Below are 27,719 nucleotides of genomic sequence, written 5' to 3'. Positions count from 1 at the left end.
TAGGTTTTACATACAACTTTGAATACAAAATACTTGCCCAATTTCCATCTAATATAAAAAGGACATGGTACTTTTTAAAGAGGCACTGTTGGATTAGATTGAATGCTAATAATTAAAGTAAATATGGTTTATTATGCAGACAACAACATATTTTGGTATAATGAAATTTTAGTGTCAGTAAGATATTTTTTCGGAAAATTAGAGTGTAGCACTAACCATTGATAATAATGTTGTATATTTTATGAGTAGTCTAAATATTCACTTGTTCACCTAATAATCAAAATGCCAAATATTCAGATACTTCAAAGTTATCTATAAATGATTTCATAAGCACATTTAGTTGCATGATGAAAATAACTATTCTTTTCAATCTTTCTTTTCTTCCCCAAATTATATTTTTATTATACATATTGATAATATATAATAACGAAGTATATAAAATATATACAGCATATGCCAGTTCCTTCATATTTTTATTTGACTTAGAAGAAAATGAATGGACATGTGACTCTTAAGAGAACAGTATTTTCTTAAGTATATCTCTTCTTTATTATCCCTCTCCTAGATTCTGGCCTATATTGTCTTTTGAGAAACTAAGTAAAGAGCTGTCTGTCTTGGTCCCCCTGCAATTCCCACTATCCTTGTCTTTAAATGGGATCTTCATGCCTGAAATTTCCCATTGTCCTAAATTGAATCTTCACTCATGATTTACGTCTTTAATATCACCTTTTTTCCTACGAAACCTTTCCTAATTCGAACCAGAATTAAAATTGTTCTCATAATTCTCCTACAGCCCTTGTTTTTTAATGTCTATTTTTGTATTTATTTTGACAAAAAGCACAGTCTGTCTTATTTTGAGAATTCACTTATAACAAATGTTTGCCATACCACTAGTAGTCAGGAGGGGAGGAGCCCTGAACTTTACTGCATGACTAGACATTCAGTACATGTCTGGTAAGTGAGATAACTAAGTAAATGTACTAATTCTGTAATGTTAACAGGAAACAAGAGAAGAAAAGAAAGCAGTAAATAAGTATGGTCACAACATTATTTGAGACAAAGAATAACCCTTGGTAAATATTTCTCCTGTGTTTTAGAGACCAATCCGGGGGGGGATGTCAGGAAGAAAACAATTATATAAAACTAGATACAGATTTTATTATTCATCTACAGACTCTTCTCTTTAGGGATTCCCAAATTCACAATTCCCATTTTATAGATTTTCCCTACTATTATCAGTATTTCTGAATACTTTTTCTTAAATAATTTCATCCATTCACCATTAAGTTATAAGCCTTAGTTATAACAGGTGTTTTGGTATTTAATTTAAAGTCATAAAGAGACATTCCTCTATAGCTTAGCTATTCATGTGCAGACACTTCACTAACTCTATGTCAGCTGTAGCCCTATTGCAAGTGATACTTGGAGAAGGGTGAACTTCAGGGGCATCGAGGCACTTCCGTGTAATCCTCATGTCACCAGAGAAAATTTGTTGTAGGTTATAAAGAACTAATTTTAACAGGAATGGGAAAATGTCTCCGCATATTTAAAGAATAATTTTGAACTATTACCTATCATCAGTAGAACATTTATAAAATAAACATTCTAGCAACATAAAATATCAATTACAAGCTTAATAATCAAATCAAAAGAAGCTGGAATCTTAAGGTACTATTTCTAAGTCTTCTGCCAATAGCTGACAGAAAGTAAACAATTGCTGGTGTCTACAGTTGCTTTCAAAAAAAGAATTTTAGCAATAAGTTATCTGAAAAAAGTGTAAAGAAATCAATCCAATGAAAGCACAACAACAGAATGTATGATCCTTTGTTCCTGAGTATCATCTCTGGGTGCTGCTCAGAATGAGCACAATATTAGGATGTAAAATACAATGCAGGAAAAAAAAGCATTATATTGAACATGATTTGAAATAACCATGTGCTGAAAAAAATTTATAGGTAAAAATGTCAGAGGGATATCAGGGAAAATCCAGAGACAGGATAAAGTTTTTAAAATAGATATAAAGATTTCTTTTTTCCTCAGAAAAAGGCCATCCAAATACTTAATAATAATTTTCAAATATAGGAAAGTTTCATATAAAATAGATATGGTCGGTTGATTTCAGCTCCACTGGGAATTAAAGAACAACCATATGGAAAAAAAAAAAAAAAAAAGACTAAGAGAGATACCTAAAGGAAGGAAAGTATTTCTTAACCATGAAAGACTTACTATTTGGTATTAATCACCAATGGAACATGTGGATTAGCCTTCAAAATGTGGTTCCAATAAGTTATATATTTTTTAAATTAAGTAATTATGTATTGACGTGCCAGAAGTAGAAGAATATTCTCTAGTAAGACCTGCCATAATCAAACAGCTGCCTGTGGACTCCTGTTTAGCCCATCTCCAAACTGCCACATTCTTTGATCTATTCATTTATCCATCCATCTAACCCAGTTCCCTACCAATAAAGTTGCTGCCCCCAAATCATTCTCTACCATAGTTCACTGGCATTCCTTTTCAGAAAAAGACAATGGCTTAAAAATTGCCAACTTCTCTCTCCCCACCCCCCCCCCCCCGCCTCTCTCTCTCTCTCTCATACACACACATACTCACACTAATAATTAACAGAAGAAGCCTAGCATAGTATCTTATGGTTCCATATGGTTATATATAATAAAGGAAAACAAATATAAGCCTAAATTCAATAATGTACCCACAAAATATACTTGACGGGACCTTTTTTATTTTGTAATTCATCAGGCTAGTTAATATTTAAATATTTCATTATACTATACTATTATTTAGATTTAAAAGAGTTGATATTTTTAGAAATGAGTAACCTTAGGAAATAATAGAAGTAACTGGGTTTGGACATAAGGATAGAAAACTTTTCAATTTAAAAATAATACACGGCTTTTGAAATTATCATATAGTTCTTTTCTTTTATTAATGTAGTGTAACACGTTGATTGATTTGCGAATACTGAACCACCCCTGCAACCCAGGAATAAATCTACCATTTGAACCATATGATCATTTCAATAGATGCAGGAAAAGCATTTGACAAAGTACCACATCCATTCCTGACAAAAACCCTTAACAATATAGGTATAGAGGGAGCATACCTAAACATAATAAAGGCCATATATGAAAAACCCACAGGTAATATCATCCTCAAAGGGGAAAAATGAGAGCTTTTCTACTAGAGTCAGGAACAAGACAGGGATGTCCAGTGTCACCACCATTATGTAACATAGTACTAGAAGTCCTAGCCACAATAATCATACAACAAAAAGAAGTAAAAGGCATCCAAATCATCAAGAAAGAAGCAAAACTTTCACTATTTGCAGAAGGCAGGTTACTATACACATAGAAATCCCAAAAGGCTCCACCAAAAAACTACTAGAACTAATACATGAATTCAGTAAAGTCACAGGATACAAAATTGTTATACAGAAATCTGTTGCCTTTCTATACACCAATAGTGAAGCAACAGAAAGAAAAATTAAGGAACCAATCCCATTTACAACTGCACCAAAAACAATACCTAGGAATAAACCTAACCAAAGAGGTGAAAGACATGTACTCTGAAAATTATAAAACATCAATGAAATAAATTAAAGATGACACAAAGAAATAGGAAAACATTCCATGCTCATGGATTGGAAGAACAAATATTGTTAAAATGTCTATAACACCCAAAGTAAGCTATACATTTAATGCAATCCTTATCAAAATACCAATAGCATTTTTCACAGAGCTGGAGCAAACAACCCTAAAATTTGTATGGAGCCACAAGAGACCCTGAAGAGTCAAAGTAATCTTGGGTGGGGGGGACGGTGGTGGGGAAAGCAAACCTGGAGGCATCACAATTCTGAACTTCAAGTTATTTTCCAAAGCTGTTGTGATCAAAACAGTATGGTTACTGGCACAAAAATAAACAAAAATCAATAGAACAGAATAGAAAATCCAAAAATGAACACACGACTGTATGGTCAATTAATCTTCAACTAAGCAGGAAAGAATATCAAATGGGAAAAAGACAGCCTCTACAACAAATGGTGTTGGGAAAACTGGATAGCAACAGGCAAAAGAATGAAACTGGACCACTTTCTTATACCATACACAAAAATAAATTCAACATGGATTAAAGAATTAAACGTGAGACATGAAACCATAAAAATCCTAGAGGAGGGGCACATGGGTGGCTCAGCTGTTTAAGCATCCAACTTTTGGCTCAGGTCAGGTTCATGAGTACGAGCGTGGCCTCAGGCTCTGTGCTGACAGCTCAGAGCCTGGACCCTGCTTCAGATTCATGTCTCCCTCTCTCTCTGCCCCTCCCCTGCTCTCGCTCTCTCTCAAAAATAAATAAACATTAATTTTTTTTAATCTTAGAGTAGAACACAGGCAGCAACCTCTATGACATCAGCCATAGCAACTTCCTTCTATATATGTCTCTGGATGCAAGGGAAACAAAAGCAAAAATAAACTATTGGGATTTCATCAAAATAAAAAGCTTCTGCACAGAGAAGGAAACAATCAACAAAACTAAAAGGCAGCCTAGAGAATGGGAGAAGATATGTGCAAAAGACATACCTGATAAAGGGTTAGTATCCAAAATATGTAAAGAACTTCTAGAACTTAATACCCAAAAAATGAATAATTCAATTAAAAAGTAGGAAGAAGACACATAGACATTTTTCCAAAGAAGGCATACAGATAACTAACAGACACATGAAAAGATGCTCAACATCACTAATCATCAGGAAAATACAAATCAAAACTACAATGAGATATCATCTCACACCTGCCAAAATGGCTAAAATCAACAACACAGGAAACAACGGGTGTTGGTGAGGATATGTACAAAAGGGAACCCGCCTGCACTACTTGTGGGAATGCAAACTGGTGCAGCTACTCTGGAAACCAGTATGGAGGTTCCTCAAAAAGTTAAAATAAAACTACCCTACAATTCAGCAACTGCACTACTAGATATTTACCCAAAGAACACAAAAGTACTAATTCAAAGGGACACATGTACCCTGACATTTACAGCAGCATTGTCTACAATCCCCAAATTATGGAAACAGCCCAAATGTCCATCAACTGATGAATGGAGGTATATATATATACCCGTGTATATATATATATATATATATATATATATATATATATATATATATATATAACACAATGCTATTCAGCCATCAAAAAGAATGAAATCTTGCCACTTGCAATGACATAGACGGAGCTACAGAGTGACATGCTAAGCGAAATAATTCAGAGAAAGACAAATACTATTGATTTCATTTAATCATAGAATTTAAGAAACAAAACAAATGAGCAAAGGGGAAAAAAGAAGAGGGAGGCAAACCAAGAAACCTACCCTTACTACAGAGAACAAACCAATGATTACCAGGGGGAGGTGAGTGGGGGGATGGGTGAAATAAGGGAGGTGGATTAAGCAGTGTACTTGTGATGAGCCCCAGCTGTTGTATGGAAGTGTTGAATAGCTGTATTGTACACCTGAAACTAATATTACACTGTATGTTAACTAACTAGAAAAATAAATTCCACAACTTATATGAATAAATAAATAAATAAATAAATAAAGTAACCTACATATCTAAAGGGTAAAGTTATTTTATTTTTATTTTAAAAGAAGATTCCAGATTTTCGAAACTTTTTTTTCTAAAACATATATACCCTCAAGTGACTTCTTTCTAAACGATTTTAAAATGAGGTAAATTGGGGAGCAACTATATTCCCAGGGTATTTCATGTAAACATCCATAGCTTGTTGGTCTAATTCAGAAATCTAGATTCAAATATGTCTTGGTATAAATTTTGTCTTGGGTGGTATAAATGCATTTTGAAAAGAGGCATTAAAGGAAGCCCCCATGGAAAGTTAAGGAAATTCAAGGCAGGAAGACTTGAGAGTTGGAGGTCAGTTCTCTGGACTTTTAGGCATAATTTTCACAAGAACAAAATTCTCTAGACATGACCATAAATAACTATGTCCTTCAGGTGGGTTCAGGATTGTCTTTTTTCTGTGAAACCCAGGATGCACTAGCTGCTTACTCATCCAGATAAAATGTTACTGGGCCTCCTCTTACAGCAGAAGCTTTATTTAGCAGTTGTGCCGAACATCTCATATGTTCTGACACACTGACAAGGACAAAAGCATAGTATATTTTTTCATTAAGCATCCATATGAGGAACTCTTCAAGGATGGGCTCACATAAGAGGTTGATGAGATTATTTACAGAGATGGGCCATCACAGAGTTCAAGAACAATATTGAATAAAGCTACACTTCTCAAACTCCACTGGGCTATAAAACTGAATTTACCATCCTACTAGGTCCATAATAAATAAAATACGTATTACCATCAGTGAATACCAGCATAACTAATGTTTTTGATCATCGCAATTAATCCATAATGGAAATGGATCCATTGAAATCTGCACATCATTTTATCACTCAGATATACATAGAAAAGCAAAGAAGAAAAACATCTTGTCTAGGGCATGGGATTGGTAACTGGCTGACACTTTTTAATCTTCATTGTCGAATTCATTCATACGTGATATGACCGATTCCTGGAAGCTAAGGAAATTATTTTACTGTACTGATATTTGCAAGATAAGGGAAATAATTGCTAGAGTAAGGCTTTCTCTCTCTCTGTTTCTGCTATTCTGACTTCAGGGTGAGTTTACAGAGAGAATGAAATGCCCAGATTAAAGTTTCATCAAACCACCTTTGGCTGTTCTCAAGAAAAAATAAGTTAGCATCTTCACGTACTTCATTGAGAAATGGATTATTTCTTTCCTTGCTTCTCCCCCAGGAAGGCAGAAGTCATAACTTCAGCTTGGATGTTTGTGGGTAGCAGAGTATTACGGGGAGCACGTTAGTACTGGGGACTTGATGACATCTATAAGCCAGTCTATAACATCCAGAAGTCAGGTGTGTGTTCATCACCTGTCCCTCTTGTAAAATATAAGGAGAGGTTTTGCCTCCAGCTTTTGATTTTTGTTTTTGGTGTGGCAAGGCACGCGTGTATTCTGTCCCTATAGAGTTTCAAAATTCAGAAAGGTATCCTGAAGGGAGCCAAGGCAGCAAGCCATTTATCAGAAACAAACCCTTCTGACAGTGGTAGATCATAAGCACAAAGAATCAGCCCATTTCTACATATAGACAAGCAAATGCAACCTGGCCAGTGTTCATTCAGCAAGTCCACATAGGAAATTCATTGCTTAAAACTTTCCATTTAAGGTACAGTTTTGCACCGTAAGCCAAATCAATAAAAGATGAAGTTTTAATATCTGGGTAAAGGGTAAAAATAACTGTAAGAGAATATATTGTGGTGTTCCACAGATCACACTTTGGGAAACACCACCTCTGCAGGATAAAACTTCCCACGACAAATGTGTAAAAATATACACCACCCTCTTGCCTGGGAATCTATGAGGAAGCATTTAACACTCTCTAAGCAAACATCTCTATCACAGGTTCTGCTGTTACATTCCCAAACTTTAGCTTTCTGTATATGGCAGCAAATTTCTACATCTAGCTTTCCTTCATTCTTTTTGCCATCAACCAGAAGAAGAAACATTGAGTACTGCCTCCGCCAGAAGTCTAGAAGAAGTAAACCACCCTGACACCTGTGATCTAGTATCCTTTCAGTTTAGAAGCAAGTAAAGGTCCACTTGACTTTCTAATAGTTTAGCACAGAGCAAATGTGGAAGGGAAAAAATAAGTGACTCTTATTTCCTTATTTCTAGGATAAAATAGAGAATGGTTTTTTTTTTGCTTGTAGAAATTTCTCCTATACTCCACCAGCAACAGCATGGCTTCAGTTGGCAACAAGGTCACTGAAAAGAGACATTAAAATGAGCTGATGAATAACATTTGGTCCCAAAGCTATAAAAATGTTTTCTCAAGCAGAAGTGGAAAACAGTGAAAGATTTGGCTTTTAAAGTAAACAAGAGTGGAATTAGGAACAAAAATGCCATAAAGGGGCAGATCAATGGTCTGTCTGACTGTGGGCTGTCTCTGACAAAGGCATCAGGGGATGCTGAGAGGCAGGTGTGCTCATTGTTTTCCATGTCCCACAGCTCAGAGGTAAGGGATATGCTCTGAACATTCCTAACTTCTCAGGTGTGTCAAAGGAATCATGGATCTCAGAATAAGGGCATATCACTTAATGTTTGAGGAAGGTAATTCAGAACAAGCAAAAGAAATTTCACTCTGCACTGTTTTTCAGGAAAAGTGTGAATAATTCAAACTAAAGAACTCTTAAGAAGGTAATACTTGTGTTTAATAAAACATAAATTTGTGCAATAGTACAGAGGCAGCCATTTTTGCTTCCCCTTTTGCATCCCAAATATTTAAAGTGAAAAACAAAAATGTCTCAAAAGATACTGCTGTAAGGAATCTGAAACAAATAGAAATGAAATTTGCATCACCACCTTATCTCTGAGGGTTTTGAGAGTAGAATAAATCACTGTTAAAATTCCTGCAAACTACAAGCATTTATTGTGTGCTTACTATCTGTAAGGCACTGAACTAGGTAGTAACTAGGATATTGCTAAACCTTGATTCTAGAAAGGACTGTGAAGCAGATATATATAAATAATGATAAAATATAGGAGCTCTATTAGAAATGAAATGAGTGCCTTTTCATGTTTTATGTCCAATGTGTTCTCTAAACATAAAAAGAAATTGGAGAATTACTAGTCTAGTGTAGTTGATGAAAGGCACAGACAGAAACATCACTGTATGAATCCTGACTCCAACGTTTAGTAACTTTGAGATGTTGGATAAGTTACTACTTAAGTTTCCCCATCCACAAACTGGGGATGGGAAGAGTGTCTGTTATGTGGTTGTTGTAAGGATTAAATGACTTAATATACATAAAGAACACATAGAAAAGTGACTGGTACATAGCACCATAGAGTATTAGTTGAGGTTATTATTTCAGACATAAATACCTTTAAACATGCTCATTTTCCCCAACACTACCAGTACACTCATTTCAAAGTGGAGAAACCATTTTGGACGTTAGCACTTAAAACTCTTGTTTTCACTCTTAACAAATGTGGCCACTGAATAGTTTCAACTGCTCCAATTTAGTCATGAAGTTCCTGCTGTGACTGATGCCCTTCCAGAAGGAAAATGATGTGGCATTAAATGGTTGCACATTTCATCTTAAAATTGTAGGGCTGGAAAACAGTTTAGGGAATATGTAAGCAAAACACAGGCATTCAACTGCTTGATCATCGCTTTGCTTTGGCTTATAGTACTTACCAGGGGGATACATACCAAAAATTCTCTGCTGTAGGCCAGATATTTTTATGGCACCGAGTTAATTGCATAATGCTGTAAACTTACAGCAGAAAGGCGATGCACAACTGAACGGCACCAGCTGATTTGCTTCTGGATGTGCTCCACCCTACAGAAGCCTAACCATGCCTCTCAGAGTCACCGAGGTCCACACAGCTCCACTCCAGCCAATGTGCATCTCTACTTACTGACTCTTAGCTCCAAGACAATCTTGGCATAGAATGTTTCTGAGGACCCATAGGTTATTGACTCAAATCTACAAGAGGGTAAGTCAAGAAGAGCTAAATAGGGTAAAATAAGGATTGATTAGAAGGGAAGGACAATGAAAATAAAAATACATAATCAAGGTAGACTCTTCAAGAACTCTTAAATAATGATAATGATTTTCTGAGGCAAGAAACTGTATCTAAAGGTCATGTTTTAAAGAGAGATTAAATAAATGGCTAGATGAAAAGCAGAATTATTTGAATAAATGTGTAACCTTCTCTACTAGGAGAGTCAACACCCATTCGACTATGTGATCAGGCAAAGAGAGGACAGAATTTAAAGTCAGGTAGGCTGGCTTGAAATTTTAATTCTTCTATTCATGAAAACTAAATAGTTCTTCTATTTTATGTAAGCCAAAAAAAAATATCTGTTCTAGGTTTCAGCTTGATGTAATGTTTAAATGGAATGGTGTATGGTAAAACTCTTGGAACACAGTGAGCATTCAGTAAATAATAACTATCAATATAATAAAGCATACTGTGTTTAATCTTTAAATTAGTATCATTGTTTTATTCAAGCTTTTAAGATGATAATAAAGGAGAATAAAGGTGACAAAACAGTCATTGATGGCTTAAATTTGTTATAAATTTAAGATTTTTTGAAGAAATGTTAATATTTGTTACAAATTTTTTTTTCAAACAGAGCCTAAGAATCTAAGAATGATGCCACTGTTTACAGCAAAAATGTTAATCTCTAAAGGTAAGAAGCAATAACTTGATGAAGAAACAAAAGATGGAAAAAGTAAATGAAGCTTAAGTCTTGAGTCTATGTACTGACCAATCATTATACCTTTTCAATCTCTCCTATCTCCTAACCTCTCTTGTGTATTTCCCATCTCTTTGTCTCTCTGTGCCACAGTCTGGATAGTTTCTTCAGTTCTATGTTCCTGTTTACAATTCTCTCTTCAGCTCTTTCTAATCTGTAATAAACCATCTACTACTATATGATACTTTTAAATGTAGTTATTACAAATTTCGTTTCTAGGAATCCTCATTGGTTGTATTTAAAATCTGCTTGCATTTTGCTTACAAATTCAAGCATCTTTGTATTTTCTCCAATTTATTCATATGCCATTTTATATTGTATGTCTAACTTACTCAATATTTTAATCAAATGCATGAATGATTCTGCTCTCAATTGTTTGCGCTGTCTCATATTCACAGAAACTTCTTTCCTTGCATGATTAGTGATTTTTTTTTTTATTGAGAGATGCTCTTTTTCCTTGGGATTCATCTCTGGAAATCTTTTGAGATGTGATATGAAAGCATGTATTTCTAGAAAGGATTGGTTTTAGCTTCTGCCCAGCATCTGGGGACACCTCTAGTGCAGGAACAAGCATTTTAAATTAAAATCCTGTCTTGAGGTTTACGTGTACCAAGGTCATTTTTATTTGAGCTGCAATGCCATGCAAGTGTTACTTGTGGTCGCAAATTTTCCGGGGAAAGTTTGGAACAGAAAATTTCTCTTCAGTCCCCCAAGGAAGATGAGTTTATTTCTAGTTCATCTGTGTGCTAAGGGTACAGATCTTTAAGGTCCTGGCTTTGTGGGAGGCCTCCCATTAAACCTCTCACCTTAGGCTTTGTCTTCTTTTCCTATCTTTGTGAAACCTTGAAAAGTATGCTCAAATTCTCCTGGTTGGAAAAATGCCCTCAAGACAAAAGCCAGCTTCAGTATTTTTTTAATCTCTGCTTTTTAAAGGTAAGAATGTTGTATGAAATCACAGTCAAGCCTTCTAATACTGATATAAAGACAACTCAAAAAAGCTGTAAGACATTCTATTTTTAAAAAGCAGAAAGACCAAAAACTTGATTCAGTGCTACCAGCAAATATGCAATAGCATGAATGATAAAGGATGTAGAAAACATGTGTCCCTAGATAATTTTCTCAGTAGGTCATCAAATGGCCCTTAGCCTCCACTAAAAGAATCCATAAAAATATCTGTGAAAGTGTGCCCAAAGAAGTATATTCATTATTTCAAAGGAAATAGCATATTTACCTTCAGAAAATCTACATGAGCCAAATAGAAAGGGTTTTTTATTTGTTTGTTTGTCTGTTGTTTGAGTGGTATTGTATCAACCCTGCATAGTAACAAAATTTGGTCTGTTTGAAACAAAAAGTCTGACTGAGAGTCATATAAGACTTTGATGAATACAGAGGTAAATTGTTTAATACTTGGAAGGTACATTTTTTTAATAATAAAGTTAATCTCTGAATTCACATGTAAAAGGAATCATAATGAAAAGGGTACCTAAAGGTAATTAGGGTAATTGGGGAATTACTCTTTTGAATTTTGCATCCAACATTGGTAACTATATAGGGCTATTAAAGATTTTATATTACATAAATATACCATGTGTGGTTGATTAAAAATGGGTGGTGGTTATGTTGAGCAAAAAGGTGTGAATCCATGAGATGCTAAAACAAAATCCATCCATGGTTATTCTTCAGGAAAATTCGACTCAGTTCAACCTGTTCCAACATATTCCATTGTCATAAGTACACCAACAAAAATTACACTGTGAATGTTTTTGTTCTCTGTTTTCCACATTCTTTTTGTAGAAAGGAAATTTTCGTCCTGTTCTCCTTTTCCCTCTTCTGTACTTCTCATTTGTCAAAATGTCAACCTTTAATTCCAGTTGCCTTGCTTGTTTAGCCTTTAAATCTTAATTTATTCCTAACTTTACTTGTCCTTTTTCTAACCACCATAGAATCCTGTTATTCCAGAAAATCTATTCAAAACATTGCAATCCCCAATGTGCTAGGGGAATATGCATTGGCTGATTCCCAATTCTTTTTAGTTTTTGTCTTCAGTTGCTATTTCTCCCTCAATATCTTGTATAAAACAATTTGAGAGTCACAGGCTGAATCGATCTTGTTCTGTTAACAGAAGCCCCATTTCTTTTTGAGATGCACTATAGCCACCTCCTAGCCTAACGGAATTAAAGTCACATACAGTCACAGGGTGAGCAACTTATAGGAATGGACTACTTACTCTTTCTATACTACCATTTATACTAATTAGAATGGTACTTTTCATTCTTATTTTGGGATATTGATGAAGTCTGGCATGAACAAACCATTGCAAAAGTCATTATAATTAGTCTTTTGCATAAGCAAAACATTAAGAACAAGTAGAGCCGTGAAAGTACTTCAGAAAGCTACAGAAACACGATCTTGCTATAGACAAGTTCTGTAAGCCAAGACTTCACAGCTCTGACTCTCATACTGTGTGATGACCACTCTGGCTTTCACAAAAAGAGCAAAAAAATAATAAAGCCAAAAACAACACCGTACTAGCATTTCAGCAAAAGACAGAAACTGTGTGCAACAGAAGCATTCAAAAGTAGCATACTACACCATTAGTTAATATCAAAACAATGAGCCACAGAGAGGCAGGAGAGAAAGAGAATGCCCATCCAATAAAATTAACCCATTCCTTACAGTACGGAGTAATCTGCTACTTATTTCCACAAATACATATTGTTTTTTCTTTCAGTTTCATCAAGCAAATCTGAGTCATAAGTGGAACACCTAATGGGGAAGAAGTACAAGTGACTCAAAAGCAAAAGAGCAAGCTGCTTTGAGTATTAAGAGTTGAGAAAGAAAAAAGAGAGAGAGAGAGAGAGAGAGAGAAAAAGAAACCATTCAGTTGGTGATGACTCAAACACGTGCAGAAGAAAACTTGCCTCCATCAGCAAAATGCACAAATTAGTAATTTACCAGTAAGTGGTAAAGGCATTTATCAGAAAAATATCAATAAAATCATCTCCTCCTACCATGTACATTTTCTTTACAAGGGCAAAAAGGTGTTTCCTCTACATGGTGTCTTGAAATTACCCCTGGCCTAAAAAAATGGTAACACAAGGCCAAAGGCAAAGACAAGACTCATGGTAATAAAAGAAAGGAGTTGCTAAAGGATGTCCATCACGGACATTCTCTCCAAGATTTTTTTACAGATATCAACAGATGATTCAGAGATGGATGGGAATTATCTCTAAATTTTCCCATTTGCCTCAGAAGCAAGTAGTTTGTTTCTCTTACCATTCACACTTCTACAGTTATAATCAAGAACTTGAGTGATACATAAATATGGGTATACAAAATACACTTCTAGTAAATTATACATTTTATATTATATTATTTGACTAGGATATACTATGAAATCAAGATCCAGGGGGAATTTTTTGGGTGCTCTTCTTCAATTTAGTTTGCTAATTTGGGAGCAGATTTTTAATTTTATTTTTAAATAATATCAAAGAATGAAGATCTTATAGTCCTTGGTAGTTCACACCGAAATGTTTCATTCTTTTTTATGTCAGGAAGTTCTTTCGTAAATGGAACTGAAATTTATTCCTGTAATTTAAGGCTATTTATCTTACTCTGACCTTGATGTTGACAGAAAAGTAGTGAGTAGCCTTCCTATAATGACCATTCATATATTAGAGCCAATAATTAAGTCACCTCTTAGCTCTCTGTCCTCCAGGGTGAACATATGTAAGTTCTTTAGCTTTTTCTGATAGGATTTATCTCCAATTGTTTCTAAAGCAATCTCCCTCTCTCTCTCTCTCTCCCTCAATCCCTCTCTCTGTTTCCCTCTTCTCTGCTTAATTTTTCTCAGTCTCCTAAACTTTCATATTTTCTCTGTGAGATGATCATGATCAGTGATTATTACTCCTGGATTGCATACCCTTATTTTTATTTGCACGCCAGTACATTACTTACTTAAAAATATAGCACCTTTTCATTCAGGTAAAATTCCTTCCTTTAGTATGTGTAACCCAAATCATACTTCCTACTGAAACAGTGACATAATAGGTGATTAGTTAAAGAAAGTATTCTGGTAGAGTGAAGGGAACATGAGTTAAAAATAAGACGGAAAGCCCAGGTCTGACACCAAAGAGCCTGAGAAGACCATTAAACTCCCTAGGCCTCTGTTTCTTCTTATGAAAATTGAAGATTATTATGCCCACCTTACAGGAATGGGAAAGTAAATAGATGATTAAATGGATGTCCAGTAGCAAACTAGACCCTCAAAGGACAGCTAATACTATTATTCCTACTAATAGTATATTGCCATTATGTCCCTGACCAAAAGCCTGAGGTCCAATTGTGTGAACAGGAATGACCACAAGTGCTATAGTTAATCAATATCTATAATACACCAGATGTGTATCTCTTGTGTAACTGTATATACATACTATGCAGTAAAATATGCACAAATGTGTCATAGAGGACAAAATAGTAATCAGTTGCACTCATTTGATGGTGTATATGTTGCAGTCTGTGAGTGGAGGGGTGCCTGGCTGGCTCAATTGGTTAAGCGTCCAACTTCGGCTCAGGTCATGATCTCACGGTTCGTGGGTTCGAGCCCCACATCAGGCTCTGTGCTGACAGCTCGGAGACTGGAGCCTGCTTCTGATTCTGTGTCTCCCTCTCTCTCTGCCCCTTCCCTGCTCATGCTCTATGTCTCAAAACTAAATAAAACATTAAAACATTTTTATCAGTTAAGCAGTCTGTGAATGGAGAAAGCAAAGGCTATGAAGAAGGACCTGTTTAGAAGAGTAAGAGCTGGAAAAACTTGCAGAGCAGGAGGCTGACTGTGCCTGAGGCAGGAGAACACAGAAACAGCAAAAGAAGAGCTGAGCTGACAGGAAAGGGGTCCCATGAGGTCTAGGGCTCAGGGGTCAGGCCACATGTGACATAACCCATTAGGAAACAGAATGAGTGGGTAACACAATCTTCCTTCCCCCACTGAAATTCACATGGAATACATCTGAAACTCGTTAATCCTACTTCAAGTGCCAACTCTTTTTCCTAATTCCTATAAACAGATGGGATCTTTCCCTCTGAAACACCATAACATTTTGCTTATATTGCTTTCCTGACATTTACTTTAATTCAATTCAACAAATACTTAGTGAGTGCCTACTCTATGCAGGCAGTATAACGGATACTGGAAAACAATGAAAAGCACAGACATAGAACCGTCCTTTTATGAAGCTCACATTCAACGGTGGGAAGCAGGAAGCCAGATAATATAGCAAACATAATATTGAGAAAATTCTATAATATGTTAGAAGGTGATCACTACCCAAACAGCCCAAAACAGTAAGTGGATCAGAATAAGAGAAAGGAATGAAGGAAAAAAAATGAGGGTGTCACTTACCACTTGAAACAAGTGGCCTCTCCAAGAAAGTGACATTTAAGTAAAGGCCTGAAGGAGACAAGTTAGAACCATGATGACAGCTGAAGGAACATCATCCTCTACCGAGGGAACAGCCAGCGCAAACACCCTAGTGTGGGAGGGGGGTTAGTTGGATTTAGGGAAAACAAGAGTTGGTGGAACAGGAATAGCGTGAGTGAAGAGACAGTAGTAATAGATGAAGTTGGGGGATACAAGAAAGAATAAATACTGGAAATACTCTGACAGCAGAGACAAGATTTCCTGACAAATAGGATGAGAAAAAAAGAGGATTGAAGATGACCTGAGAACTGGAAGTTGCCATCCACTGAGATGGATCATATCATAACCTGCCTTCAAATATGTTTATTTGTAAAAAGTTTTATAGGTCTGACTTTAAATCCTTGGCTTGTTCACTTGCTAGATGTCTGGCCCTATGGAAATCACTTCCTTTCTTAAGTTTCAGTTTCATCAGTAAAATGGGTTGAAAATGCCTAAATCCAAGTGTTCTGTTAGGAATAAAGATGATAACACATGCAAAGCATTTCACACAATGCCTCATTGATAGTCAGTGCTCATTAAATGATAGATATGCTTTACTGTTACTCTTAGTATAACTGCCGTCTTAATTTCAGAGGTCTTATGTCTACTACTGGGTTATATTCTTGAAGGAAGAGGCTATCTTTTTTTTTTTATTTCTTCTACAGAAATGACCCATTCTGTTTGTAGAGCTGGAATGTGCTCTCTTGGTGTCCTAATCGTGACCTGGTTGACATACTGCTATGAGTGGGAAACCTGTTATCAGAAAAGACAATAGATGCAAATGGCTGGTTGGCTTTTTGTATTCACTTCTAAAAATTACAGAAATTGTATACATTTTCCTCTTTAGCCATACAGGAAATTTTCATAAAATACATCAGCCTTGGTATAATAATTGTTCAAAAGTGTTCTTGTTTGTAAAGGATTCTCTTCAAATTTGCTTAAGTCATTTGGAAATCTCTTCCTCTCTCCCAAGCTTGTAGCAATTCATTTCAATGTGGCATCATATGTAAATTTAATGAGCATTCGCACACTTTCATCATCCAGGTTATTGGGTCATTGATTCTTATTTCCCTTTGTGCTTTTAGAGCAAAGAGACTATCTCAATCCATCTTTCCCAGTCTTTCTATCTATGGACAGTATTTTCCTGTTTCCATTGTATGTTAGGATAAAAGCATCTTCTTTTTCAATTACACTTAAAATGGAAAATTGTTATTTCACTGGAATGTAATTTTTTAACAGACTAGTTATCACTTTTTTTCTTCCCATCCTAAAAATATGCATGTAATTTTAAGAGTTTTTCTTTTAATCCTGGCCTTGAGACTATCCATATTGAACATCACTCAGTATTTATTCAAAATCACTCAGTTCTTAAATTCAGATCTACACAAATTAGTATTGGGTCTGTTGGTTCCTAACCTTTATTTCTGTATAATCTTCTCTACCCCTATAATACACCACTACATCAAAAAGTTATTTAAAGTATAATGAAATTGCTATGAAGGAAGAATAACAAAAAAAAGAAGTGGGAATAATTTCAATAATTATTAAGGAAATAATTACAAGACATGATAAGCCAATGAAGCACTGATGCAATGAGAGGTTGATTGTTGGCAGAGGTTAATGCTGTTTGGTAACAGGGATCTTCAGGGAGGAACACAGAAAAGTAGCAGCAAAACGTTTCTATTAAGTATTACATACTACTACACAAAAAATAAATTCTATATATTACAACTCTAGTCACTACAATCTTTTTTAAAATGTCTCAATCTATCATATTGCTTTTAATATTATTTTAATCTCTTCCACACCTACAGGAATATTCTTTATAAAGTACAATTTTAATTATGTTATTCCTCTGCTTGATATTCTTCATTGGTTTCTCTTGACCTGCTGGATAAAGTTCAAACTTTTTAGTATCACATAAGAGGTCCTCCAAGTTCTTACCTGCTCATCTCCTCAGCCTGCCTATTACCCTAAACCCTCACTATTCTATAACCGTGTTGAACCTGATGTTCCACTCAATCAAGGAACATCAGGGTGCTCCTTTCCTAAACCTCCTCTACAGAATGGTCCTTGTTTGCTTTTGTGTCACTCCCCTCCCCTTTCCCCCTGCAACTATATATTGTACATATGTCTATCATAACACCTAAGACTCTGAGGTTGGCATCCATTACTTTTTCCTACATATCCTTTTTTTTTAATGTGGTCTATCTCTCCTGCCAAAGGATGAGCTCATGACCCATGCTAGCTAGTTAGAATATTCATAGGAGCTGTTCTTCCCTTGGACATAGGGATTGGTCAGTGGTGATCTATTACCTAATCAGAAAAAAATTATAACCCTTTGTGGAAATAGAGATCCCGTTGTGATGAAATAAGTTTGCTCTTTCTCTGGGCTTCTTAGGATCACAAAGTTGAGGACCCTATCAGCCTAGATTTCTTTGGGGTCACCCCTCTAGAATAATTCAGAAATTAAGTCAGATACAGGTGAAGAGCCAAGAAGCTGATGACATTGTTAAAATACGTGGAGCCAACCATTCTTAAAGCTATGACTACATCTCATACTTGACAGATTTTTAGTCAATGAGTTCCTTTTTATCCCTAAATATGGTTTGAGTTAGTTGTCCACATTTAAAATGGATATATTGCTATTAATATTCATATGTTATTGCACTGGCTTATTTATATCCTGTCTCTCCTTTATGTCTTATTGATCATATCCCTAGTACTCAGCACACAGTGCCTGGAGCATAAGCAGAAGCTTATCAAATTACTTTGGAATGAATGTTCTAGCCAAACTTGTTGATAAAAATATGGTAGTGGTTAAGAACAATGGCTCTGGAACTTGAGTTCCTGGGAAACATATCCTTAGATCGCCCACAAGTCAATGTCCTCATCTTTAAAATGAGAATCATGAAAATAACACCCCCCCCCATAAGGAGATTATGAGACTTCGATGAGTTAATAGATATAAAGACTTTGGCACAGTGCCTGGCCCCAAGTAAGCATGCAACAAATACTAGCAGCTAATCTTATTTATAGCTTGTAAAATTATCTCTGTTACCTGTCATACATCCCCGAATGACATGATTTACCTATTCCATCTATAAAGTTAAATAGGTTATTTCATGTTATCCATCTACAAACTTACCTGATAGGAAGAACCTGAGAAAAGCCAAATCAGAGAACTAGTCTAAGACATGAAGTGTACATCAAGGCCTGATACAGAGATTCTCAAAATGAAGTCGCTGAGATTTCTACCAAATTCTTTTTTTTTTAATTTTTTTTAACGTTTACTTATTTTTGAGACAGAGAGAGACAGAGCATGAATGGGGGAGGGTCAGAGAGAGGGAGACACAGAATCTGAAACAGGCTCCAGGCTCTGAGCTGTCAGCACAGAGCCTGACGCGGGGCTCGAACTCACGGACCGAGAGATCATGACCTGAGCTGAAGTCGGATGCTTAACCGACTGAGCCACCCAGGCGCCCCGATTTCTACCAAATTCTAATCTTTATTTTTCCACATTTACACTTGAAGATTATTTTTCAGATATGCCACTATTTTTCACTACATTTTTAGAGTTTGATTTTAGCATAATGTGGGTGAATCCAAACAATAAGGGCCCATCAAGAAAGCAAGATGAACAAGTAGACAGAAAATCAATATGGATAGAACAGATTTGAACAACTCTATCAACCAACTTTACCTAACATTTATAAAATATTCCAGTCAACGACAGTGGAATACACATTCTTTTGAAGTGCATATGGTACATTTACCAACAGACACCGAATCCTGGGCCATAAAACAAGCCTTGATAACTAAGAAAATTCAAGTCATACAGAATATGTTTTACTGATCACAGTAGAATTAAATAAGAAATAAAGAACAGAAACTATTTCTGGAAAATCTTCAAATACATGTAAACTAAATAACACACTTTAAATAACCCATGGGGCAACTAACAAATCAAATAGGAAATTAGAAAGTATCTTAAAGTGAATGAAAATGAAACCTCCACGTATCAAAATCTGAGACATCCATTAGCTAGAGAAAATTTATGGGATAAACATCTGAATTAGAATAGAAAAAAAAGGCCTTCAATTAATGACCTAAACTTGCACCTAAAGAAACCAGAAAAAAGAGGAGTGCCTGGGTGGCTCAGTCAGTCAAACGTCTGACTTCAGCTCAGGTCATGATCTCACGGTTTGTGGGTTCAAGCCCATGTTGGGCTCTGCACTGAAAGTTCAGAGCCAGGAGCCTCTTTCAGATTTTGTGTCTCCCTCTCTCTCGGCCCTTCCCATGCTCGTGCTGTCTCCCTCTCTCTCTCAAAAATAAATAAACATTTTAAAAAAAGGAAGAAAGAAGAAAATAGTAATAATTAGGAAATCTATAACATAGAAAGTAAGAGTAAGAATCAATTAAACCAAAAGCTGAACTTTTGAAAATAAAATGTATAAACTTCTAACTATACTAATCAAAACAGTAAGAATAAGACAAAAATTAACAATATCTGGAGTTAGAGAGGTGATATTATTAAAGATTCTCTGGTTATTAAAAGGATAATGAGAGAAAATATCATATACAACTTGATGCCAATAAATGAAACTTCTTAGATAAAATGAGCCAAATCCTTGAAAAGATACCAACTACAAAGCTTAGTCAAGAAGCATAAATAGGGGCACCTGGGTGGCTCAGTCAGTTGGGCAGCCTACTTCAGCTCAGTTGTGATCTCACAGCTGGTGAGTTCCAGCCCCATGTCAGGCTCTGTGCTCACAGCTCAGAGCCTGAATCCTGCTTCGAATTCTGTGTCTTCCTCTCTCTCTGCCCCTCCCTCACTCATGCTCTGTCTCTTTCTCAAAAATAAATAAACATTAAAAAAAAATTTTTAAAGAAGCGTAAATAACCCGAATCTGCTAATATTATCAAAATTAAGTTACTAGCTAAAAATCTTCCCATGAAGGAATTCCAGGCCCAGATTGCTGTACTGGTAAATTCTACCACATATTTAACAAACAAAACAAAACAAAACAAAACAAAACAAAACAAAAACAAAACAAAACAAAGCAAAACAAAAAGAATATAATTCTACATAAATTCTCCCAGAAAATTGAAAAGAAGGCAATAGTTTCCTTTTATGAGGCTAGCATTATAGTGATAACAAAACCAGAAAAAGATGTTACAGGGAAACAAAATTACACACTGATACCTGTCATGAACATAGATGCAAAATTTGTAAACATTTTCTTAGTAAATTGAATTCAACAATATATTTTTAAAAATACATTATGACCAAATGATATTTGTCCCAGGAATGCAATGATAGTCTAACATTAAAACTCACTCAACATAATTCATCATATTAACAAATTAAAAAATAAAATAAGGGGTGCCTGGGTGGCTCAGTCAGTTCAGCGTCTGACTTCGGCTCAGGTCATGATCTCACGGTCCTTGAGTTCAAGCACCGCGTCGGGCTCTGTGCTGACAGCTCAGAGCCTGGAGCCTGCTTCGGATTCTGTGTCCCCCTCTCTCTCTGCCCCTCCCCCACTCAGGCTCTGTCTCTCTCTGTCTCAGAAATAAATAAACATTAAAAATAATTTTAAAAAATTAAACAATAAAATAAAATAAAAATGACCATCTTAATTGATGGGGAAAAGGCATTTGATGCAATCAGCATCAATTTTGGATTAAAACTCTCAGCAATTCAGGAATACAATGCAATTTCTTCAACCTGATAAAGAGTATTTATAAAACTTTAGAGGAAACATATCTAATGGTGAAAGACTGAATGCATTGCTCCTAATATCAGGAACAATACAAGGATGTCTGCTCTCATTGCTTCTATTTAACATTGCACAAGGTAAACATACAAAAATCAATTGTATTTCTATATAGAGCAAAAAAAGCAGAAATGGGAATTAAAACGAATATCAATTACAATAGCCTATAGATGTGAAATACTTAGAAATAAATCTGAAAATAGATATAAAAGATCTATTCACTGAAAACTACACTACTGAGAAAAAACAAAGAGAACCTAAATGAATGGAAAGGTATACTGCGTTCATGGGTCACTTAGTATTGCTAAGGTGTCAGTTCTCCCAAATTGCCTTATAAATGCAATGCAATCCCTGCAATTCCCAGAGAGTTTTTATAGAAATTGAAAAACTCATTCTAAAATTCACATGGAAATTCAAAGTATCAAGAATAGTCAAAAGACCTTCAAAAATGTGAAGAAAGTTAGAGGATTAACAACCTTAATTCAAAGTTTATCATAAAACTGCGGTAATCAAGGTTGTATGGTATTGGCACCAACATAGACAAACATATTCTTGAGAGAACAAAATAAATAGTCCAGAAATAGACCCATGCATCTATAGTTCACTGACTTTTAACCAATGTGAAGTGGCAATTCAATATGAAAACACTAGGGCTTTTAAGAAATATTTCTTCAAAAATTAAGTATCTCTACGCAAAAAAAGAAAAAGAAAAATATTTGATTCAAACTTCACACCAATACAAAAATAAGCTGAAAATAGGTTGTAGATCTAAATATAAACCTAAAACTATACAACTTATAGAGGGAAAAAAAGGAAAAACTTTCCTGACCTTGAGTTGGTCAAAGATCTTTAAAATATTACACTGATGGGGTGCCTGGGTGGCTTAGTTGGTAAGCGTCCAACTTCAACTCAGGTCATGATCTCACGGTTTGTGGGAGAGACCTGCGTCGGGCTCTGTGCTGACAGCTCAGAGCCTGGAGCCTGCTTAGGATTCTGTGTCTCCTTGTCTCTCTGTCCCTCCCCCACTTGCAGTCTGCCTCTCTCTCTCTCTCAAAAATAAATAAATGTAAAATTTAAAAAAATTTAAATATGACACTGATAATACCATCAATTGAAGAAAAACATGATAAAGTATATACTTAATCAAAACTAAAATCTTTAGTTTTCAGAAAGATGCTATTATAAACATAAGGGTCAGGTGATAAACTGGGAAAAATAGTATTTGCATATCATATATCTTATATCTGTGTTCAAAGTATATGAAGAATCCCCAAAACTTAATAATAAGAAAATAAACAATCAAATTTAAAAAAAAATGGGCAAAGGATTTGAACTAACCTTTCACTAATGAAGGTATAGGAGGAAAAATATCAAATGAAAAACTTGTCAACATCAATAGCTGTTAGGGAAACATAATTTATAACTACAGTGAGATAACATTACAATATCTAAAATTAAAAGAATTGATTATACCATGTTTGTATTGGTGAAGATGTGGAGAAAGCAGAAGTTTGATACATGTTTGGAGGGAATATAGTATGTTTCAATGGTACAACTATATTGGAAAACAGTTCAGCAGTCTTAAAACATTGAACATACCTACCATATCACATGGACATTCCACCTTTAGGTATTTACCCAAGAGAAACAAAAGTGAATATACATACAAGACTGGCACACAAATGTTCATAGCAGCTTTATTTGTAACAGCCCCAAACTATAAACAACCCAAATATTCAAGAGAATGAAGAAATTGTACTATATCCATGTATTCTACAACATGAATATACCTCAAAATCATTATGTTGAATGAAAGAAAGCAGACCAAAAAAGAGTACATATATATTATTTCATCTATATAAAACTCTAGAAATGCAATTTAATCTGTAGCGAAAAAGTTGATCAATGGAGTAGAGAGGAGAGATAGAAAAGTGATTACAAAGAGGCACAAGAAAATATTTGATGGATATGTTCAGTAACTGGGTCGTGGTGATGCTTTCACTGTATACATATGTCAGAACATATCAAATTGTACTTTTTAACATGTACAGTTTATTGTATTTTAATTATACCTTAGTATAGTTGTTAAATTTTTTTCTTGTGAAATCTTCTTTGAAAAACAGCATATCTATCATCACTTAAAAACACACAGGAAAACAGAATTTTCAGTGGTAATAGCATTGAAAGATACATAGCATAAAGATACATAGCATAAAGATACATAGATAGGAAGACAAGCCCCTAGCTAACATCATACTAAGTAGTGAAAGGTTAAAAGCCTTTCCTCCAAGATCAGGAAAAGACAAGGATGCCCACTCTCACCATTTCTATCCAAAATAGAACTGGAAATACTAGCCATTGCCATAGCAACTAAGCAAGAACAAGAAATACAAGATATCCAAATCAGAAAAGAAAGAAGTAAAATTATTTCTCTGTGTAGATGATATCTCATATATAGAAACCCCTAAAGATTCCCCCAAAAGCTGTTGCAACTAATACATTAATTCAGTAAATTTGCAAGATCCAAATTTTACATACACAAATCACTTGTATACACTAACACTGAACTATCTAAAAGAGAAATTTAAAAAGCAATCCTATGCTATTTACAGTAGCATCAAAGGCCATAAAATACTTAGGAATACAGTTAACCAATTAGGTGAAAGACTTGTACACTGAGAACCATAAGACATTGATGAAAGAGATTGAAGACAGAAATAAATGAAAAGATATCCTGTGATCTTGGATTGGAAGAATTAATACTGTGAGAATCTTCATACTAGTCAAAGTGTTGTACAGATGCAGTGTAATCGCTATCAAAGTTCCAATGGCATTTTTCACAGAAAACAAAACAAAACAATCTTATAGACCCCAGATAGCCAAAACAATCCCGAGAGAGAACAAAGCTGGAGGACTCTCACTTTCTGATTCAAGCTATATTACACAAAGCTATAGTGATCAAAACCATATGATAATGGCAAAACAAAAACAAAAACAAAAACAGCTACATAGAACTAGTAGAGCAGAAAGAACAGAGAGTCAAGATATAAATCCAATCACATGTGGTCAACTAATTTGTGACAAGATCACTAAGAACACACAATGAGGAAATGACAGTCTCTTTAACAAATGGTCTTGGGAAAACTGGATATCCCTATGCAAAATAATCAAATTGGACCCCTATCTTATACCACTCACAAAAATCAACTAAAAATGGATCAAGGATTCCAATGTAAGACCTGAAACCATAAAACTCCTAGAAGAAATCATGAGAGAAAAATCCTTAGCATTAATTTTAGCAATGAATTCTTAGATAAGACACCAAAAGCACAGGCAACAGAAACAAAATAAACAAATGAGACTATATCAAACTAAAAGCTTTGGCACAAAAAAGGAAACAATAAATTGAAAAGGCAACCTACAAAATGGAAGAGAATATTTGCAAAATATATAATTATAAAATATAAAAACATACACAAAACTTATAAAGAACTCATACAAAAAAAATCCCAACAGTCTAATTAAAAATGGGCGAAGGACCTGAATAAATATTTTCTCCAAAGATATTCAATTTGGCCAAATGGTCCATATCAAAAGGTGTTCAATATCACCATTTATCAGCGAAATACATATCAAAACCACAATGAGACACTAAATAACTGTTAAAATGGCTACTTTCAAAAAGATACATTTCGTTGGGCGTTGGGTGTCTGACTTCGGTTCAGGTCATGATCTTATGGCTTATGGGTCTGAGCTCCATGTTGGGCTCTGTGCTGACAGCTCAGAGCCTAGAGCCTGTTTCAGATTCTGTGTCTCCCTCTCTCTCTGCCCCTCCCACACTCGTACTCTGTGTGTGTGTGTGTGTGTGTGTGTGTGTGTGTGTGTGTGCGTGTGTATGTGTGTGTCTCAAAAAATGAATAAATATTTTAAAAATTAAAAAAAAAAAGATAAGACATAGGGGGCACCTGGCTGACTCATTTGGTGAGCCTGTGAGCAACTCTTGATCTCGGAGTTGTGAGTTCAAGCCCTATGTTGGGCATGGAGGTTACTTTAAAAAAAAAAAAGATAAGAAATAACAAACGCTAGCAAGGACAAGGAGAAAAGATAACCCTTACACAGTGGTGGTGGGAATGTAAACTGGTATAAACATGATGGAAAACAATATGGAAGTTTCTCAGGAAATTAAAAATAGAATTACCATAAGATCTAGCAATATATCTCTTGGGTATACATCCAAAGGAAATGAAATCAGTATCTCAAAGAGATATCTGCATGTCCATGTTCCTTTCAGCTTTAATTCACAATAGCCAAGATACAGAAATAATATAAATGTCTTCCAATGGATAAATAGATAAAGAAAATGTTACATATTTTAAATGTGATATATATTACATATATATATATATATATACATATATACATATATACACACATGATTCAGCCATTAAAAAAAGAGAGAAATCCTGCCATTTGCAACCACATTGATAAACATGGAGGGCATTATGCTAAGTAAAAAAAGCCAGACAGAATGGTAAATGCTATAAGGTATTACTTATTTGTGAAATCTTAGGGAAAAAAAAAAAAAGGCCAATTTCATAGAAACAGAGAATAGAATGGTGGTAGACAAGGGCTCAGGGAAGGAGGAAATGGGGTGATGTGGGTCAAAGGGTACAAATTTTCAGTTATAATAAATTCTCATGATCTAATGTATGGCATCGTCGCTATAGTTAATAACATAATACCATATACTTGAAAGTTGCTGAGAGTATATCTTTAGCATTCTCACCACATACACAAACAGGCAAAAGAGTTAACCATGTGAGGTGGTAGATATGTTCATCATCTTAATCATGGTAATCATTCCATAATGTATATTTATATCAAAACCTCACACCCTGTGCTTTAAATATATACAATTACTTTTGTCAATTATTCCTCAACAAAGTTAAAAAAAAAAAGATACATGGCTAGAGGCAAGTCAGCCAGTACCCTTTATGATGGTGTTCTTAAACACTGTGCCACAGTCTGCTCATTTCTCACCTTTATAGGTTGGCAAGACTCTGTACCAAACTGTGGAAAGGGTAAAATAATAATCATTATATATATTTTTTCCTACTGTTTTGATTCTTAAACTTCTTAAAAACATTTCAAATTCTCAAATATATGGAATCTGGAATAGATGTTACCTATGTACAAATACATCTAAATGTATTTAACCAAGATAATATTTTCTTGATCGTTATTAATGTGGAGGTAAAATTGGCATTTACACACAGTTTTAGAGAATCGGTAGCAGGTAGAAATTAAGTCCAGACAAGTCTCCAAACTCATCTCAAGCTATCTTAATAATATTTTTCTACGTTTTCTAACTCACAGCCCATTTCCATACGCCAAGAAGAAGGGAAGAATCGTATCTTCTGCACTATATTTTAGGAATAAATACAGTTGAAGAAACTGAATGTACATCCAACAGAATATGGCCCCCAAAACCTCATATATAAAAATTAACATATATTCTAAATTTTGATATTTTACATAAATACATTAATATATATTTTAAAAACGGTTCTATACTTCTGCTTATTTTTCCAAATCATCAAAAAACCCTTTATAGCCAATGAAATGATCAGTGACTTGAAAAAACATTTTCTAACACAATTTTTATCTTAACATATTATAGCATATAATATTAACTAATAATCATTGAGCTAGTAATTTCCTGAGGGCAAAACAGAATATCCAAATTAATGTACAAATCATCTGATTTGATCATCTGATCAATCACTATATGACTTCTAGTTGTAAATAGGAATATTTCAGGAAAAATATTAACAACAGTTTTTAAAAATTTTAAACATTATTGAATCAATAAACTATGTGGAAATCCCAGTAAATGCAATTCAATCTACACCAAAGATGAACTAGACTTTAACACTATCTTAACAATTACTAAGTGGCTACTGAGTATTAAACAGAGATGTACATGCTCATGTTAAATTAGAACTAAGGGATAGAGATAAAAGGAAAAATTTTAATCCACGTTAACAATGGGAAAAAGTTCAAAGTCTATCTTATTTCTGTGTCGAGTCATAGGTCCAAAATCTTTGTC

General features: G+C 34.8%; 1 protein-coding gene across 1 annotated transcript in view; it reads right to left on the bottom strand.

The window, feature by feature from the left end:
• Positions 1-27,719, bottom strand: part of TRHDE (thyrotropin releasing hormone degrading enzyme) — a 378,437-nt gene that overhangs the window by 125,037 nt on the left and 225,681 nt on the right. The gene's annotated exons all lie outside the window — the stretch shown is intronic.

This window comes from Panthera tigris, chromosome B4, assembly GCF_018350195.1.
Source record: "Panthera tigris isolate Pti1 chromosome B4, P.tigris_Pti1_mat1.1, whole genome shotgun sequence".
Lineage (NCBI taxonomy): Eukaryota > Metazoa > Chordata > Mammalia > Carnivora > Felidae > Panthera > Panthera tigris.
This window is presented reverse-complemented; position numbering and strand designations above follow the sequence as displayed.